Genomic DNA, 21175 nt, shown 5'->3' with positions numbered 1-21175 from the left:
AGGGTCTAAGTTCGAACCCCATGTTGGGCATAGAGCCTACTTAAAAAAATAAAATAAAATAAAATATTCTAAATAGGTGAGTGGTGTGCTATCCAGAGAGTAGGTGTATACTGAAGGCCAGAGTCATCCAAGCCAGTTTACTTGGTCATAAGTGTTCTGGAAAGCAAATTACTATTATGCCTCAAAACACACACACACACACACACACACACACACACACACGAAAAGTTACTAATTTTATCATCAGAACACTATTCATAGGAGGATCAGTGAAATAGAAAGCTCCGATGAAATGAGACAAAACAGTTGATTTTTATTACGCTCTTGATCACAGCTGCCACCAAACTCATAAAGCCTTGTGAAGTGTTTGCTACCAGTGTGGCTTTCTCGTAAATGTCACTGCTTCTCCCGAGGTAACGTTAACTTGTCTAACAAAGACAGATAAATGCCCTCAAACCAACTGGAGAAATGAGAACCCCGACAACTAGAAAAAAAAGAAAATACGCAAAATGTGGTTGAATCACTTCATTAAGTCTTGACTCTACTTGAGAAATGGAATTCAAAGCTCTAGCTTTGGTGAAGGAGCTCTCCCTCCTGCACAAAGATGAAGTAGGTTTTCTTGTCTGCCAGAAATCATGAAGCTGAGAAAGTGTTGCAAGAAATGTTAACATTTTAAAATCGTCAAGGGTGCTACAAATGCTATTCAGAATTCAGCCCTTTGGAGGGCGCCTGGGTGGCTCAGTTGGTTAAGCATCTGCCTTCAGCTCAGGTCATGATCCCAGGGTGCTGGGATTGAGCCCAGCTTCGGGCTCCTGGCTCAGCGGGCAGTCTGCTTGTCCCTCTCCCTTTGCCCCTCCTCTCTCTCTTTCTTTCAAATAAATAAAATCTTAAAAAAAAAAAAAGGATTTAGTCCTTTGGAATTGCTTTTGGGCTGAACCACATCTCATAAATCTCCTTCACTCCCTTTGTCTTTGGTAAGCCGTACCTTCTACCTCTGTTGCCCCATCTAGACTTGTGAACCACCCCAGCTACAATGCAGCCTTCCTAAGAACATCTCTCAAAAATAGATGTGACAAAATGTTGTAGCACTATCAACATAAAACCGTGTATTTCATAAGTATGACATTGCCATCAGGAGAGCTTAAGCCTTTGGAAGTCATGTGGATTATGTGTTTTTCATTTTTAGGTCCTCAGCACCTGGCACGGGACCCGCTCAGCACCGAGTACAACTAAATGATTACTGGGTAAATAGATGAATGAAAGAATGAATGAATGAGATGGCTAAAGAAAAGAGGATTTTCTGACCTGCAAAATTAAAGAATTCTGAATTAGTGAGGAATTAGGACTTGTTACTGCATTCCTAAAAAACTCCTCATTTATATGAAATTTTGCAAACCAGGGACCTTGGAACTAGAACTATCACACACGTATGTTCTGTTTGACCCTTGCAATTCTTTTGCCTGAAAAGGAATTGAATTTAGTTGTCCGTGTTGGAAGCTACTGATTCTCCATGCAGGTCTGTGTTTCTGGTTTCTCTTGAACTGCTTAAAGGTCTTGCAACACCGGGCCTGCCAACATCTAGATCTGTAGAGCCACCTGTCTGTGTTCGATGAAGCTGAAGGTCTTCACGTCAACACAGACCCCACCATCCTGCTAAAAGGAGACCAAGGGTCAGAAGTCACCTGTTATCATGCTTCTACCTATATAACTGGCTTGCTTCATTCATTTTGGGGATCTGCCTGGACAAAGAAAGCATTTGAGTTCTTAATCCCTCATTTACAACATATCCCAGTGCACAGGAAACACCTGGGGAGTCTTACCATCTTTACGTTCTGACACAGTAGGTCTGGAGAGGCCCCTAGACCCTGCATTTCTAAGTGGCTCCCAGCTTATGCCAACGCTACCACAGGTTGAGTAAGAAGGCCACAGCCAACAGTTTTGTATGAACTGAGGGATGGATAGTTTTCAAATATTTATCTACTCACAACTGAAATTAACTATATTCAAAATGTCCTAATCAATTAAGCTGTATTACAGTCATATAATTATATAATTTACCACAGATCTTTTTAATTAAGTACCTGCTAGTGTGCCTGACATATTGCTAGATGTTAGGGATACAAAGGTGAAAAAAAGACATCGCCCCTGCCCTTGGAGACCACAGAGCAGTGGGAGAGACAGATCTTAATGATTTCATCAGGAATATAGAGAAACAAACACAAAATGGTGTGTTAGGAAGTAAAAGATCAGAGGACTGTGAGGGTTCAAAACAGCACTCTGACCTGGTCTAGAAGGATGAAGGAATCTCTTTCCCAGAGACCGAATCTAAAGGATAAGTGTCCTAGCAGGAAGAAGGGGTATAGAGAGTGAATATGGGGTTAATAGCTGAAAAGAGATTACTCACAGGCTGAAGGGAAGAGAGGGAGAAAATTCAGAGTGCATGAGCACAGTGAGTTGGAGAACGTCAGGAACTGAGGCTAGGCAACTCCACTTAGGATGGGAAAGAGGAAGCCCTTCCAAATGCTTGTTAAGTGAATGAAGACTATTCAATATGGGTTTGTCTCATTTCCCGTAAAGACTTCCAGCTGCTGGAGGCTAGGGCCCATCATACTCCAGTCACTGTGCACCAAACACTAGCTGATCAACTTCATTGCTCATGAGTCTATGCCTTGTACAAAACGGGCAGTGCTCCAAGTTTTCCCTTACTGAGGGCAGTTGTGCTATGAGGAAACACCTGCTCTCAGTGACAGGCAGAAACACGCTACTCCTACCCCTATGTCCTAAAGAGTTCATCTACATTAGCCTAAAATATTTTTTAAAATTCCAAAACATAAGTAGTTTAAATATGTAGTATTAGAATTTAAAGGTGCAGCATCTATTTTTGCCCTAAGGTTTTAAAAATTTGCCCATGCCAGGGGCACCTGGGGGGCTCAAGTGGTTGAGCATCACTCAGGCTCTTGGTTTTGGCTCCGGTCATGATCTTGGGGGTCTTAGGATCGAGCCCCACATGGGGCTCCACACTCACCTTGGGGTCTGCTAGAGATTCTTTCCTCCTCCCTCTCCCTTTTCCTCTGTTTCTCCCCCTCCCCATGCTCTCATGGGCTCACTTGCACTCTCTCTCTCTTTGAAATAAATAAAATCTTTAAAAAAAAAAAAAATTGCCCATGCCAGGGCTGCCTGGCTGGCTCAGTCAGTAGAGTGTGTGACTCTTGATCTCAGAGTAATAAGTTTGAGCCCCGAGCTCAAGCCTCTATTGGGTGCAGAGATTACTTAAAGTCTTAAATTTTTTTTGTTTTATTTTGCTTATGCCATTAACTCCCTGTGTGACTTAGGAACATCACTTTGTCTCTGAGCTTGGTTTCCTCATCTTTAAAATCTGGGCCCTAAGTAGATGAGTTCCAGTACCTCCTCTAGTTGGATAACTTGGTGAGTCTGTGTAAGCACAGCTCTGTTCATTGATAAATGATGCTGTCTCAGACAAAAAGTTCGTTTTGGAATCGCCTTCATTTTTGGAATCTCCGGAAGCACAGCTGAGGTAGAAGTTGTGCCTCCAGTGATGGTAAAAATGAACTCTCCATAGACTCCTCCCTGGAATCCTTAGTATCAGTTTTTAACAGCGACACTTGCCCCTTGCATGAGCTTTTATAAACACTATTAAATTTCACAACATCCCTTCGTGTGTTCCCTTGGTATCATCATAAACTCAGTTGGAATCTGATAAACCCAGAGAAAACTTGCTATTAAGCGCTGATCATTAATGTCATTATACTGGAGTCAAAGTACCAGTAAGTCTGATAACCACTCTAATACCAGGAAGAAAACAAGAATCTTCTGCTCTGATCTTTGTAATGAGTCTTTTGAGATCTGGTTGAACATTTCCAAATTATACTTTTTTTACTCTTGGTCTTTTCTCTTTCATCCCAGGAGGCATAGACTTGGGACAGTTAGAATCCCTCCCTCTAAAGACCACTTTCTAAAGGGCAGCTTAATAGAATTTTTTTTTTTCTCATCTACTCTGTGTTCAGCCTGTTTTGAAAACAAGTACTACATCTCTGTTTATCCACATTTTTCTCTAGAGTTGCTTCTTTCTCACCTGGAAAACCACTTCCCTGAGAGGATTAACTACACCATTCACTTTTTGCATTGCACAGCTCCCAGGTTGTAACGAAAATGGAACAAGATCTATATTCCAACACCATTTTTGGACTCAAATTCCAGAAACTGAAATTGGAATTGACAATGAAGCATATTTGTTCTCTGTCTTTCCTCTATCCTTCAAGGACACGATTAGTTCCTTGGTACTACAGGCAAAACATCGCTCTCAATTGAGTCAATATCATACTAACACTAATACAATCATAAACTGAATGTCTCTTTCTTCACAGAAGACATTGGTGGGGGAGTATTTTTCTCCCCCTGTTCTTTCTTTTCTATAGAATATAAGGGCTATTAGCTCTTTTATCCCAATGGGACATATAATAGAAAATAAACAGCTCTGTATTAAGACTCAGCCTGGTAAATATTTTTTTCAGTTCCTGTCCTGCTTTAGTCTCATCCCAGCTGTTCCTAATTTGCAACCAGTTATCCGAAGTTGCAAGAAACCTATCCCAGAACCCAGGAGTGTGTCAACAGTTGTCAGTCGGTGTATTACAAAAATTTGGAAAAGTGTTTCTTAAGAGGAGGAACAGGCACAAATGTGATGGGGCCAATCTGTGCTCCCCCGGACCTCCAGAGAACCCCTACCAGACCCCACTCTGCTCTCCCCTAACACTACACTCCCAGGAGCATCTTTGAGAATGTAAGGAGGGGAGGTTGAAGAGGGAGAAGTTGTGTGAATGATTACTCGGCAGATGAGCTGAGGGCCGTCTGACTATAAGACTCAGGAAAGTAAGAATCCCTGTCAAATCCCTCAGGAATGGTTGGGATCTAAGACCAAGCTGCAGTAGGCACTGCAGGATCAAAGAGCTGGGGCAAGATGGTGGGTAGGCAGCGGGTGTGCTAACAGTTTAAAGCTATATGACAGACATGGTGAGAGTGTTAGGAAGGACTCACATCATTCACAAACTGTAGTGTGAAACAATGTATGAAAAGATGGAGGAATGGGGTCCAACTATAAGGAGGTAGGGCAGACAGGCTACATACAGGAGGCAGCCCTCCACTTAAAATCTCCTCTCTGGTTAATCTGTCTTCTTTTACTCCTTGCTAAGTTCCTGACAGAACCACATCCTAACAACCATGGTAATTTTTATTTAAACTTTAAACCATAATAGGTGTAGTATTTACTAAGTGTAGAAGCCCATAGAAAACCCCTATGTTATGTTATGTTATGTTATGTTATTACGTTATGTTAGTAGGTTTCAGCCATTCCAAAGACTGAGATATTTTGAAAATTAAGATAAAAATGCTTACATTACTACCAAATTTGTCTAATATTTTTATCACGTGGAATTTGATAAATGTTAAATAGTCATTGAAACACTGAAGCATAAAATATATTCTCAGGCATACGAGGCCTCAGAATATTTGCCAAATAAGGACTGCCTTAAAAAACCTTCTTGGTTCAAAGACTCAAATAAGAAAAAAACGAATGCAAGAAGATATGGCAAGAAATACAGGAAGGTAGGGTAATAAAACACTTTGAGTAAGGATGGTGTCGCCATGAAAGAAAATCTAGAATATGATACATCAACATGATGAGAGTCATGGAAGGGGCCAAGTAGACTTGTCTTCCTAGAAGATTTAGATACTGATAGGGGTATATGAACATCAATGTGGACCCCAGGCTAAAGGCAATCATAACAAAATAAAATGAATGACCTTTAGGGGTGCCTGGGTGGCTCAGCTGGTTAAGCACCTGCCTTTGGCTCAGGTCATGATCTCAGGGTCCTGGGATCAAGCCCCGCATCAGGCTCCCTGCTCAGCGGGAAGCCTGCTTCTCCCTCTCCCACCCCCTGCTTGTGTTCCTTCTCTCTCTGTGTCTCTCTCTGTCAAATAAATAAATTCTTTAAAAAAAATGAATGAATCACTTTTAAACTAGTGAACTAAAGCCATATCTCTTGGGTGGAAAACTAGAGAGAAGAGATAAGAAATTAGAGTAATGGAAAACATAAAATAACATGACAGTATTAAGGTCATGTAATGAGATAATCTCACACATTAAGTCTCTTTAGGTACCATTAAAAATCAAGATCAGAGAACATATGGTCGAGAAAAGATACACACACAAGAAGACATAAAAACTGAAAATAAAAGGAGGAAAAGATTTACCTATCCAATATGAGCCAATATAAAACTGGAATAGTAATGTTATTATCTTTAAAAATGGACCTTAAAAAAAAAATTATAAGGGACGAGAAAAGACATTATATACTAGTAAAAAAAAAGTCAATGAACAGGAAGATATGACCATCATAAACATATATCCTTTTTAAAAAATATATTTATTTATTTGAGAGAGGGGGGAGGGGCAGAGGGAGAGAGAGAATCTCAAGCAGACTCCCCGCTGAGCACAGAGCCCAACATGGGTTTGATTCCACAACCCCAAGATCATGACCTGAGCTAAAATCAAAAGCCAGACGCTTAACAAACTAAGCCACCCAGGGGCCCCAAACATATATTCTTAGTAATACAAAGTATTGAGATTAGTGGTTGACCTCTAATTCTTTGAGAGCAAAGGAGAGGTCTTATACTTCATCTTAATGCCTCAACAGAACTAAGATAGTGTTTTAACCAACCTGAGGAGGGTTCCAACCCCACAGTCATTTCTTCCGCAAAAGATTTCTATTTGATTCACAGAACATATGGAACATATGGCTTATTGAGGGCAAATGGGTATTATTATTTCATGGCTGTAAATGAAATGTCTGAGTTGTATCAAATCAGTCACACATGGGTAAACTTAAACAAATTTAAAAATCTGAAAAAATGTTATGCTCATTTTAGTGAAAGGAGTAAAACAGTGGTTATATTAAGCAAGATGAAACCACATAGGAACATTCTGTCCTGAAGTTTCAAAATAAAAGACTCCTTCACTATGTAAATACCACATGGTATATATGGCTTTTGTTACACTGAATAAGTAAAAGGATAACAAAATAAAGCAATGAGACAAGCAAGTAGGCTGAACTATATAAAACTGATAAAATTTATGCTTTTGTAGGTCAAGAACCATTGACTAACTTGAATAATAACTGTTGAATAATGGTGATTTCATGTGGATCAACCTCATACAAAAGACATTTTAAAAAATAAGTTATAGCATTAAAGGATGTTTAGATAAACAACTGTGCTCAAAGGTAAACATATGTATGTTTATAAACACATACATATACACATATATAAACACACACGTTTATATACACATTCATATATAGAGAGAGACTCAATTTAAAAGGACTCAATTTACATAGATGAATGCCTCCATCAGGGTTTTTATTATATTTCTGGGCCGACAGCTGCCTCCTTCTACAGACCATCGCCCTCAACTGAGGAGAGCATCCTGAACTGAGTTTCTTGATGCTCTCCCACATCATGGCCCACAACCAAAGACTGACCAACAGGGCTATCAAAAGTCAGCACCTTTTCCTCAAGGGTGGATAACTTTGCAACTTACGCTCCCTTCTCCCCTGTGAATTAGGACAAGGCTGACTGCTACCTGGGAACACATTTGCTCTGCTCTCAGCCCTTTTCAATTAGTGTTCACTCCTCTCATAGAAAGTTTTTCTGAAGAGCATGCCCTCAATAAATCACAAACACCTGAACCCTTGTCTCAGGCTCTGCTTCCAAAGAACCTGATCTAGATACCATGCACTAGGGAAGGGACGGGGGAGGCTGAGTGCTGTGAAATACAAGCTCATGGGGCACCTGGGTGGCTCAGTCAGTTAAGCGGCTGCCTTCGGCTCAGGTCATGATCCCAGGGTCCTGGGATCAAGCCCCGCATCGGGCTCCCTGCTCCCTCTGCCTGCCTCTCTGCCTACTTGTTCTATCTCTCTGTCAAATAAATAAATAAAATCTTTAAAAAAAGAAATACAAGCTCATTTTTCCTTTGTGCCTCCCCCTAAACAAGGTGCAAACTGATGGCTGTTTATTTTCTTTATGCCTATAAAAACACAAGCATGGGCAATAAATTCTAAGGGGCCAGCATGTTATTTTACAAGAGCTTTAAAAATCATCGTTCTCCAAGTATACTTTTCTTCACTAAAAAATGCCATGCACCCTGCACATTTCTTTCCAATTAGCAAATTCGTAATTTTGCAGATGATCTTATTAAAAGTGTTATAATGAAAAATTTCAGCTAGGTGACAACAAATGAGCTCAGGGACAGGGATATAAAAACTGATTGTTCTCGGTTTCCTGGAAGAAATCTAAAAGTCAACTGTTTGTGATTACATTAAGTACATTTTAAGAATGCTGACTGGCAATTAGATAACCTGAAACATGGCTGGTTTCAAATGCCAGCCTGTCATTAAGGCATCTATTGTGTTGAAATGTTCTTTTTGCCCTCTAGTGGAGAACCCAACAAAATATGATTGATACTTCAGTTTTCAGAATTGCTTCTCTTAAAAATATCTACTCACCGGCATTCATTTTTTAATGTCAAAAGCCCAATTAATTTGCATTTACCCATTTTGAACAGAATGTTCTTTATGAACATATTATACAAATCATCCATTCTGAAAACAATTTGGCATAGGTAAACAGTGCCCCTGTTTTGGTTTCCCAAAAAATCCAAAAAACATTAAAAACCAATTCTGAGTTGGCTTTTTCTCCTATTCCACCCACCTCAAAGGTTTTCTATTCTACAGTACCCGAACAGTTATCCAATTCCCATGAACTCCCAAAGTTGTCAGAAGAGTTTCAGAATTGAGAGCCAGGTGGTTTATCTCTGTGATGATAGAAAATAAATTACCTTGGTTTATTCACACAGAAGGATTTCTAATTATGTCGATGGAACAAAAACAGTTATTATTAATGAAGAGGAGAAAAGGAAGTTTTGAGTCCAAAATTCAAGATGACTTCTTTCAGTAAACGTGGCTGCCAGTCTGTCAAAGTGTTAGACGTACAGTGGTTCTCTTAACCACTAACCTTTGGAACCGTGGCTGCAGAAAATGGCTGCAGCCTGGGGTTGCAAGGTGAGGAGCACTGTGGACTTCATGATAAACCCAGGCTCTTCCCGTAACTCACAACCGTGCTCTTGGGTATGTCACTTTGCATCGTCAGTCTCCGGTTTCCTCATCTGTCAACTGAAGGAAGTCGGATGACCTCAGTGAGGTTAGTTCCAGTCCTGGCCTATAAGGCATTGTTGCTGGACCAGACACAAGTCTGTGATTCCAGGATGGTGGTGGTTGGCGAAGGTGGTGATGCTATTTCTTTGATTTTAAGCACCAGCTTTGAAGCTAGTTTGCTGGAATCACGGACAAATTATTTACACTCTCTGAGCCTCAGTTTCTTTGTATGTGAAATAAAGAGATTAAAACCTACTTTCTGACTGTTTTGAAATGTAAATGAAATGCTGTCTGTGAAGTGAGTGGCATGTTACTTGAGACAACACGGTTGGATCTAGAGGGTATAATTCTAAGTGAAATTAGTTGGAGAAAGACAAATACCATATGAATTCACTCATATGTGGAATTTAAGACACAAAACAAAGAAAAAACGAGACAAACAAAAAACCCAGACTCTCAAAATTAGAGAACTGGTGGTCGCTGGAGGGGAGGTTGGTGGGGGATGGGTGAAACAGGTGAAGGGGATTAAGAGTCCACTTAACCATGAGGAGCACCGAGCAGTGTATAGAGTTGTTGAATCACTATAGTGTACACCCAAAACTAATACAACACTGTATGCTAATCATACCAGAATTTAAAATATACATTTTAAAACATTAAATTTAAAAAGTAATAAAATAAAAATAAACTGGAATGTTTGCCGACTTTTTCCAAATATGAATTTCTTTCTTACAAAATGTCTGTGACCCCTCAACTCACACCCTGCTTTCTTCTCACAAATCCTGCTAACCCAGGGCCCCCAGGGATACAAAGCTGTCTGGCAGTCTTACTTCTTGCTAACTTCAAATGGTAGTTCCCGGTCCCACTTGCTTCTTCAATACTCTGGCCTGCTTGCCTGCTTTCATTTGCTGCTGCTTGTCCTGTCCCTTTTCTTTCCCACCTGACAAGCTTCCTGCTGCTATTCCCTCTCACTGGAGTGGACAGCAGGCCCCCAAATAGCTTCTTTTCAGACCTCGGCTCAGACATCATGGCCTCATGAAGTCCTTCCTGATTCATCAGACTACATCAGGACTTCTATAACTCATAACTACTCAGTTGTCTTCTACATGCCAGTTGCCACAATTATCATTAAGTAATGGATTTTTTTGCATATTTAATTTCTGCTTTTCCCAAGTAGAGAAGAATATAGCTGGCCAAGGCCCCTTACATTTCCCTGTACCTGATTTCAGAGGAAGGCCAGCAGAGACACCTAAGGGATACTTAGTAAATCTTTGTGAAATAAATACATTTGTTAAATGTATCAACTTCCGGGCTCTAGGGTTCCAAGACTTCATGTTGGAATAAAAAGTTGCAAAGTCTATGCTTCTTGTTACTGGTAGGGAATTGGGCCGTTAGTTAGACAAGGGTTTTGTAACCTTGAACCAAACCACTTAACTTGGTGTTCATTTTCTCATTTTGAAGCTATGTGCAATTGTAAACTGCTTATCTCAAAGGAGTGTTGCTTTATTCTTGAAATACATCTGTAAAAGAGTTTTCACATCTTTAGATCCAAATATTAACAGCTTACATTAGAAAAACAATTTTTTTAAATTTCAAAGCCCTCTCAGCCTTTGAACCAGTAGGTGAAGTTTAGAATACTTTATATTTTCCCTTCTCCAGCTAAATCACAATCTGCCATAACTTCTGTTGATTAATCTCTGTTAAAATATCAGAAGAAACCTCAAAAAGAAAAAAAATTCTCCTTTCAGATGAGCTAACCCACGTTGGAAACACGCCTATAATATTAAAAAGTTAATTCATTTATTGCATTTCTGTAGATTCAGAGAGTCGATTTTCTGAGTAGCCATGCAATGATACTACCAGTTAAGATATTCCCAATAATGTAAATAATACAAACTTTACAAATAGACTGAATTTGAAAATAAATAAGGAGGAGAACAAATGGAGAAAAACAAAGTGAGAAAAGCCAACATTTATAGGGTAAGCTCTCCAAAAGCCTTAAAGGATGTATGCTCATGACCTAGGAATAGGCTAAAGCCAGTTTATGGTGGAAACCTTCCTACCTACTGATCCTGGATATACTTTCTTCTGTCTTCCTAGCTCATTCATATAGTACCTCACCACCAGGAAACTTCATCAGAGGTTCCAGAGTCCATTGCCAACCCCCAATACTCCATGATGTGAAAACAAAAGACAATAGAGCTCAAATCTCCCAGTGAGTTCACTGTCTATTACATTTAGGGGTTCCACCCTCCCCATTCCCTAAACTGTGTATTTCTCATTCATCATACATATGGCTAAAAAGGTCCCCACACTATTCTAACAGACATCTTGCCCTTGGCTTATTATAAGTGGAGTGACCCTTTACCTAGAAAACACAAATAATGGATGGAATTGGACTGAAAATATCTCCATTGTGTTCACTTCCCTCTCACTTTGTCATTGCAGACAAGTTATATTTCCTCTTTATTCTTAATCTATAATCTCAGGAGCAGCTGCTTGCAAAAGAGGCTCATAAAAACCCCTCAGTAAATACTCTGTTGACGTATTGTAAAGGTAAGATACATTTCAAGTTAAATGTTTCAGCTTCTTTAGCAAAAACATAATTCTAATATAAAGGATTGGTATGTTCTAAAATCTCATTTTATGAAAAAGGCACTTTAATTTCTTAAAAAGTAAATCATAAGAAAGTACATGTTGGCAGCTTCGGTACTTTTTCAAAGAGAAATGACTTAATAATCGAAGTAGTGTACTGGAAAAAAAATGTACTTTCTGATTCAATAAGTCCATGAATGCTGGATATATAAACACTCAGACCAATTGTAAATGTTACAAGCACATGGGAATAATTTTAATTAAGAACTCAACCTAACATTTTATGACTTTTTTTTAATTAAGGGGAAAAAAAAACAAAAAACCTGTGACCTAAGATACTATATATACCATTTAATACTTGTGTTTCCCTTTACTTGAAAAAGTTTTATATGAGAAATCACCAATTATAATCAAGTACTTTTTAATGTCAGTATAATTTTTCTTTGTTAATTTATTTTTCATAATGAAGTTTATTTTCTTGCTAAATCATTACAGAATTTAAAAGACAAAAGAGGAAACATTTGCTACCAATGGGAAAGCTTTGAAGAGGTAAAAACTTTAAGATTTTATTTATTTAGGAGAGAGAGAGAGTGCACAAGTGGGCAGAGGGGCAGAGGGAAAGGGAGAAACAGACATTGGGCTGAGCAGGGAGCCTAAGCCTATGATGGGAGGTGGGGGGAAGGCTTGACCCCAGGAACTCAGGGCTGGATCCCAGGACCCTGGGATCATGACCTGAGCCAAAGGCAGATGCTCAACGGACTGAGCCACCCAGGGGCCCCGAGGAGGTAAAAACTTTTAAGATCATCCAGTCCAGTGAAGTTATGAGTTGAGGAGTTTTAAGTGAGTCTCAGGAATCTGCATTTTTCTAAAGCTCCCCATGTAATTCTCATGAAATGAGCCCAGTTTTGGTCCTAAAGTAAAAGTTTTAGAACCAAGTGCAATATCCTACTATTCCAGAGGAAAAATAAATCCACGGAAAAAGAGTGAAGTGTGTGTTAACAAAATCATTTCTGTAAATGAAATTATATGTACACAAAATAATAATGCAACATTTGGAAGAAAATATTCAAACAGATGAAAAAATAGTATAGTTGACTATGGGGAGAAAGGAAAGGGGAGTGAGAAATCAGAGGTAAAGCAAATACATATGTGAATAAATTTGAAAGCATGAAAGGAATGAATAGGTTGTAATAAAAGGAACAAAGCCATTTCAGACGAGATTAAGGTTCTCCTAGTTATATCTATGGACTGCTTCTTCACTCCAGCACCAAAATTCTACAAACAGATAGCATGCTGAAAAATATAGAAAACTGGGTACTTAAGTTGGAACATGAAAGTTTCACTCGATCTTGGTAAAAAGCCTATGATAGAGATTCTACTTTTTTTAACTTTTTTTTTTTTTTTTAATTTCCTTAAGTAATCTCTGCACCCAAGTGGGGCTTGAACTCAGGACCTGGTGATCAACGGCTTCATGCTCGACCCACTGAGCCAGCCAGGCACACCTAAAGATTTGATTTTTATTGCTATTTTATAAATAAGGAAACTAAAGCAAGAGTTTGGGTTACTTTTCTAAACATGGACATAAAAGAATTTATTCAACAAAATTAATTCAGCAATAGAGGCTGTGGATGAACCTTTGTTGCATTTCACTATGGGTAAAGCAACTATAAGTCTACTTCACTGATCAAACTGGACACTTTAATAATGACAAGGGGCACGGAAATAATTGAAATCATATAATATTAAAATATGTATTACCAAGTGGTTTGTTAACATTGGTAGATCTATAAAATATTTGTTTTCAAAAAACTATTTTTAAAAGTAAATTTTTTTCCCCAAAACAGTGGAAAAACACATATGGATACACTTTTACAAAAATGTCCAGGACAGATCAGAACTCAGGTCGTCTTACACAGGGAATATACGTTTTCCTCTCTCCATGAAAGTCCTACTAAAGTCTTGCCCTGACCTCTAGTCCTCCTGATCACAGCCTGGGATCTGCAAATGGGAGTGATCAGGGCTGGAGGGGTTCCGGGCAGGAAGAATGGAGGTGGGAGATAAATAATTAACTCTCTCCTGCTCGTGGGTGAAAGCTATTTTTCAAAGGTCTACTCCAGAGATAATACTTAAATTGAACATGTTAGAAAAAGCTAAGTAGCCCCAATGCTTGCGTAGAAAATATACAGTAGAATTTAATGGCAGCGGAGCCAATGGGAGGATTCCTATGTAAAGAAACCGGCCACACTTATCTCTTGGATGAGACAAGAGCAGACTAGAAATACAAGAACATGGTAAATGGCTGCAAACAAGGCACAAGGATAATGCATTTTAGAAACCGAAAGTGAAATAAAAATGGCACCGTCACAAACAAGGCCTCCGAATAATGTAATTTTTTGAAAACTGAAAGAGAAGATGTCCTCAGAATGGCTGTCAGTGTTCTCCTGGGGATTCAAAGCAGTCTCTCTGTCTATAAAGATGCTATTCTTACGCATACAACCTCACAAGTTTTCACTGTAAATAGAGCCTTCTGAGTAGGAAATCCCAGCCTTGCTCCTGCCAGCACATCAGAAGTCAGCCCCGTCTGTGAAGGCTTACTTCTCCCTCCTCTTGGCCCTATCCATAGGCCTGGTGTGGGTTTTCTTGTTTGTTGCTGGTGCAAATCAGGCGGAATAGAGACTCGGGGGAGAAAACAGTAGAGAGAACATCCTGTCCACCTGGCCTGTGGTTGTGCTAAATACAAGGTAGAAAATGTAGCTGGGATAAGAAAAGAGGAAAAAGTACAGAAAGCTGAATGCTTCAGTGGGAAAGTGAAAGTAAGCCAGAAGAACTGGAATTTGGGTTTGACTTAAAAAGACAGCTGTGCCTCAGAGATGATGGGAGTACGAGACAGAAGAAATGAGGCAGAGGATGCAGGAAAGAAAAAAAGGTTATGGAGGGAGATCAACTTTCACTTCTGCACGTTACATGCAGGTTTGTCTCCTTACCTGTGGCCAGGACAGTAAGTAGTTGAGACTTCTGTGGCAACATCTAAGTGGTGCTTAGGAAAAGGAATCTTTCCAAATGAACTGAATTCTCAAAAACAGAGGGTGGATCCACTAGTCTTTGACCTAGACACTGACAGGTATGTTGTGCATGGTACTTTATTAACTTTGAAGATAAACATTTCTATATGAATTACAAATGGGGGGCGGGAAATTGGTAAAATTGATGTGGGAAACAAAGGCAGAAGAAAAATTATTTAATTTCCTTACTACTTAGAGCCCATTGACAAGTCCTTGAAACAGGCAAAGTGACATTCCTCTAGGAACTCAGCTGTCTCCATGTTAATGCTGTGCTAAGGGCAAAAGACAATCCTAGCCTGACCCCCAGAATCCTGAGAGTCTACTTTAACATGTAAAAATTCCTTTGGAAACTTCCTTTATCTCTACCCCACCCAAGATACATGTTGGCAATCATCCCCCAAGCATATGGCCCACTGATATACATCTGAAGGGTCTCATGACTAAAGTTTTATTAGACGGTAATAAATGACATTTTCCTAACAGTAGCTAGCCCTCTCAAGGTCCTGGAAACCTTGCTTCCAAAAGTCCTTAGAGACTTACACTATCTCTAACCCCTTCCTGATTTGAAAGTATATAATGTACCACTCCTCATGACCCCAGTGCAGTTCTTTCTGCTCCTGCGTTCTGTCTCTGTGCTTTAAGAAAACCACTTTTTGCACCAAAGGCATCTCAAGAATTCTTTCTTGGCCATCGGCTTCAAACCCTAACATCTTTCTTACATCAAAATGACTCCAGATGAGACACAATTTTAAAATCGTAACCCCCCACAATACATACACACACCCACACCCAGACTTGTAATTCCTCTGTACCCTTTATTGTTTCAGGCATTATACATGGCCCAGGGCATAATATGTCCAAAATAAAAAAAATTCTCCTGCGCTCTGCTAGCCCAAGTTTTGATTTGCAGGATCCTGAACCTCAAATTTAGATCATAAACATAGAAGTTGTGAATAGATATAATACAAATTACTGTCCTGCCTACGTCATCTCAGGCCTTGACATTTAACTACCAGCCTGTGAATTTCACAAGGCTCCTCTTTGCCTAAGGCTTCTTTCTGGGGATGAATGTTCCTCTCCCCCAAGCACAGCCCTCAAATAAAGGCTAGCAGGATTCCCCGCCCCCCACCTCAAATTGCCTAACTCTGACTTGTCCGCATTGACTCCTAGAATTCCCCAGTAAACTCAAGCTCTAATTTCCCACCTGGTGACTTGCCCTTTATTAGATACCTTCTCCAGTTCCCCACTTCCTTCACTGGTGTTTTCTGGAACCACCTCCCAAATTAACTACTTGTATATGAATCCTCTTCTCAGCGAAACCAAAACAAAGGTACAATTGATTCTCCTTATTTACAGTAGTTATGTTCTATAAAGTCACTGCAAACATGGAGTTAGCAAGTCCTGAACCATTGCTCCGAGATGAAATATAAGATTAAGTTCCTGCGAGTCCGATTACTTTTTCATCAATTAATCACAGTCTTGTTAGATGTGTCTTTCTGTTTAAAGACACCTTATTTAATATATATCATTGGTTCATTAACATTGAAGCTACCGGCCAACAGCCCTGTAACTCAGGCCAAAAGGAAGCTTACCTGACATGTATATTTTCTCTGTGAGGCACATTGTAGCCCTCTTGTGGTTAGAGCACCAGACAGAACTTCAGCACTATGCCTGAGAGGCCATTTTGAATAGTGAAACCCCCAAGATAAAACACAAATACACAAAACATGTGGTACTCAATGGACCATGACAAGAATGATTGCTTACAGCATGAGAGTTCAAACAAGAAGGCAGAACATCACCTTGTTCACCTCAGCTGGGAACCCGTGCACAGGCCAATCACATTTCACTGTTTCTCACGTGTCCGCAAATGACCACAAAAGGGCAGTGAGTATTGATTTCAGGGTTACAAATACATTTTAGTGGGTAGGCAAATTCATAAGGATGGACTCCTAGAGTTTTCTACAAATAGGGGGGCAGGAAAAGAAGCGTGGTGAAGGATATGTAGAGGATCTAAGTTGATGGTTTTGAGAGGGCCTCACAAAAATTGATCTGCTCCCAGCATGGAGGTAACCGTGTTTTCCCATAGAGGCTTGAGGGGCTCAGAAGTAGCTAACCTAGAGTCAATCAGGGCATGCCATGCAGAGGAAGAAAGAAGGATGCAGCAGGGTATTATAGGACTGATGGTCATATACCAGATAGGACTGAGGATACCCTGGTGGATACCAGAGCCCACATATGGCAAAGAAAGATCAGATGTCTACTGCCTCCCCATCCCCACCCCCCTATGCTGCTATGCTGAAGCATTCCACGAGCTCACTGGAAACTGCATGCAACCCCAGAAAAAAGGGAGATTCTCAACTGACTGAAACTGGATTCAATGTACTGATAAATCCATAAACTGACTCTATTTCATTTCTACTTAAGATGGAAATAATCTCAAATATTCAAGCATTTTGGGCTCCTAGTGAATAGCCTGGGTCATTTTAGGATTTGGTCATCATGAACACATATTTATTGCTATGCTTACAATGTGAAAAATATCATATTAAGCACGTCACACCCTACATGGACACTAGGATAATCACAACAAACACATACAAGATGACCTGTAATATGTATGAGATACCTCGGCACAGGAGAAAAACATCACTTTGAATGTTGATGAGTGGGAAAACTTCACAGAGGAGCAGGGATAATTTGACTAGGTCATAAAGGATGAGAATGGTTTGCTTTGCATAAGGAAGGTGGAAAGAAGGAAGGTATTTTATATGAGGAGAATGCATGAGCAAGTTAAACAGTAAAAAATTCCCCAGGCATGCCTGGAGGAAAATAAGTCGTTTGGTTTAAGTAAAGTAGAATAATAATAAAGAATAGTGAGAGATAACAACATGACAGGCATAACAATTTGATGAATGACTAGCTATGAGGACAAAGCAGAAAAAGCATAATTGCTGAATCAAGTTTGAGTTTGAGGACTGAGAACTGTGGTATTAATGACAGAAGTAGGAAAGCCAGAACAGAACTAGTTGGAGGCAAAATGAATGACGAGTTTGAGGTGACAATATGATATCCTAGGGGAACTGACAAGTGAGCAGCTAAAGATATAAAACTAGATCTCAGAGGAGAAACAGAATTGGAAATGTGGATTTGAGAATTATCAGTACTAAGGTAATCACAAAAGTCTGTGAGTGGGTGAGTATCTGACGGGAGGCCATTAGAGAGAAGAGGAAGAAGTGTCCAGAAAGAAAACAAAGAAGGAGCAGTCAGGGAGTCGGAATGTACATATGATCCCAAGAGCAAGGTGAGGAGGAGATTCAAGAATGCATGATCAACTGTGTCAGTTGTTGCAAGGGATAAAAGAGACGGAGGACTGAGGAAATTCAGCTGAGTTTGCTGACAACCGGTTTACCTTGAGAGAGCAATCTCAATAGAGTGGTTGAGGCAAAAAGACAGAATGCTCTCAAGAATGGGTTAAAGCATGAGTTTATAGAGGGAGAATGGAGATAATGGCTATTGATCACTTTGAGAGAGACAAAGTCTTGAAATTACTAGGCTTGCAGCACTATCAAGGAAAAGGATAGAGACGAGTTCATTCCGTCTTTTTTTTTTTTTTTTTTTTTGAGGTTTCTGCAAAGAGGAGGGGTCCAACACAAAAAGGACAAGTGATTCAAAAGAATGCTGGGAATGGCACTCCAGAAAGACTTATTAATAATAAGATCTAAATCTTATATGGTTCCTGTAATGTTCCAGGCACTGTCCTACCTGCTTTTTACATATTACTACATCCTAATCTCATAATACTCTAGTAGGGTGGGTACTATTGTCATCCTCCTTTTACAGGTGAATAAATGGAGGCATGCAGAGCCTAAATGACTTACCCAAAATCAAGAAATGAACTTAGACTGACTGTCTAGAGACATCATGCTTTTAACCATAGGGCTATATTACTTTGAAGGATTAAAGAAAGAAGTAACAGTAATAACTCCCTTCGTGAGACCTGAAGAAAAAAAGGATCTCCTGATTTATTACAAGATGGAAAGGAAAGTACCTGAGCATCATCACATATGATATGACATCATATGATAGAGCTCTATCTTGAAAGTAAGAGAAGAGGGTAGGGATTAAGGTAAAGATACAGGACACACAGAGTCTGATGAAGATTTAGAAGACAAGAACACACACTACAGATTCAACAGAAGAAGAATAAAACCTGTTAAACATCTTCTATAGCCCCAGTTAATGAGGGACCATCAAAGAGTGTTAAGTCAAGTTCAGTGTGGTTCTCTAGGGGGAATTATAGGAAGATTTGAATTTGGAGATGAGCCTAGTAGGTAAAGCTATAAACCATGTCTGGCAATGACGTTAGGGTATTGGAGAGAAGTTAATTTAGATGGCAGATTATGTTTTACAATTTCAGACAAGAAACTATTTCAAATAAAAAAAGACAAGTCTTGAAACCCGATATGCTACCAGCCCTATATTTATAACCCAAGGTTTGTAGACATAGATATCAAATTGGGTAATCTGTATATTTTAATGCGAGCAGTTTAAGTACAAGACTATTGAGTGTTCTGAATCTTCCATTAAGAAATATTGTCTTACATTACTATTATTATTATTTCTGATATGAATGTTTCTTTATTCAGTATCAATAAATCTCAGACTCTGAAAGACAAAATATATTATGAAGATTGTGTAAACTGAAAATAGTTGTCCAACCTCAAATCACTTTTATATATTGTTCTTCACAACCTGACCAAGTACAGATTAAAATATGGATGAAATACTGACTCTATCCTTGAACCTCTGTGAATGGTGAATGGTTCTAGAAAGTACCACCAAAATTTCAAAAAATAAGCTACTTAATGTAATTGATATTTATAAAACACAATTATAATCCTCTCATAGATGACAATTTATAAGAATATGGTTATGTTATTCTCAGAATCACTAACTTTATTTAATAGCTAAATGGATTTCATATATGTTGGCAAGGATTAAATCAGGAAGAATTTCAAATAACATAAAATCATTTAAAATGTTATACTTTCCCTGAAATGCTTCTTTTTTCTAATCCAAGAGTAAGAAACAAAAGTCATAAGACTGTCATCCTGAACTTTGCCCAGAAACATTCTGTTTACAGAAAATGGATATTTTAAAGGTTTAATTCAGGTTGATCAGTCATGATAGATGCTATTAAATATGAAAAATAAAATATTCTTCACATAATAATGTTCATTTTTTAGACGACTGTCTTTAGACTGAGTTTATGAGCATTTCCTCAAAAAAACATTTCAGGGCCCAAGGGATATTGTACAACCACATTCTAGAACATTTTGATTCTGGCCTTTACCGGTTTCCAAGTACAAAGGTGTATTCCATTAGATATAGAGAACTGGCAAAATAAATGTTTTTAAACTAGATTTTGAGTTAAAAAAATTAATTGCAGGTTGAGTTTAACTAATCAATTCTTTTGTGAAATTTTCAGAATCTGAGAGTCTGTAATAGCCAGGATGACCTTATGGTAATGCTCAGAAGAACAAAGGGCACTTGTAAGCCTTATGTGGTATTATTAACTGCCTGCTTCTAATAGAACATTTATGATTGCATTCCAAAGCCAACTTTACTTTTTTCACTTAAAAATATATATTTAATATATAAATATATATAATTTAAATATTAAAATATTTAAATAATTATATATAAATTATATCATAAATGTAAAAATATAATAAAAATATTAATATATTAAAGTATTTAATATATAAGATATATATATAATATTATGTTTTCTTTAGGGTAATTAACACCTCATTTTACATATCCCATCACTATATATTATGAGGCAAATAGACACATTTTAAAATAAAATGTTAATAGCATAAGGTATAAACTTGTTGAATCACTATGTTGTACACCTGAAGCTAATGCAACATTGTGCCAACAATACTAAAATAAAAAATAAAATAAAATAAAATGAGATGTTAATACTATTTTACAGATATTTGTAGAAATTCTAAGGATTTCTTTGCTCGTTGACTGCAACAGTAAGTGCCTCCTCATTAAGGCACTATAATTTAGAGAAGCTTTTTATTTTTTTTTTTTTAAAGATTTTATTTATTTATTTGAGACAGAGAGAATGAGATACAGAGAGCATGAGAGGGAGGAGGGTCAGAGGGAGAAGCAGACTCCCTGCCGAGCAGGGAGCCCGATGCGGGACTCGATCCCGGGACTCCAGGATCATGACCTGAGCCGAAGGCAGTCGCTCAACCAACTGAGCCACCCAGGCGC

At 38.7% G+C, this 21175-nt stretch overlaps 1 protein-coding gene across 13 annotated transcripts in view; it reads right to left on the bottom strand.

The window, feature by feature from the left end:
- MLIP (muscular LMNA interacting protein) overlaps positions 1-21175 on the bottom strand; it is a 245731-nt gene that overhangs the window by 12814 nt on the left and 211742 nt on the right. The window lies entirely within an intron of this gene.

The sequence above is a fragment of the Leptonychotes weddellii genome, chromosome 8 (assembly GCF_054177405.1).
Source record: "Leptonychotes weddellii isolate Sample4059 chromosome 8, ASM5417740v2, whole genome shotgun sequence".
NCBI lineage: Eukaryota > Metazoa > Chordata > Mammalia > Carnivora > Phocidae > Leptonychotes > Leptonychotes weddellii.
The sequence above is the reverse complement of the archived record's forward strand: the minus strand, read 5'-3'. Positions and strand labels throughout refer to the sequence as shown.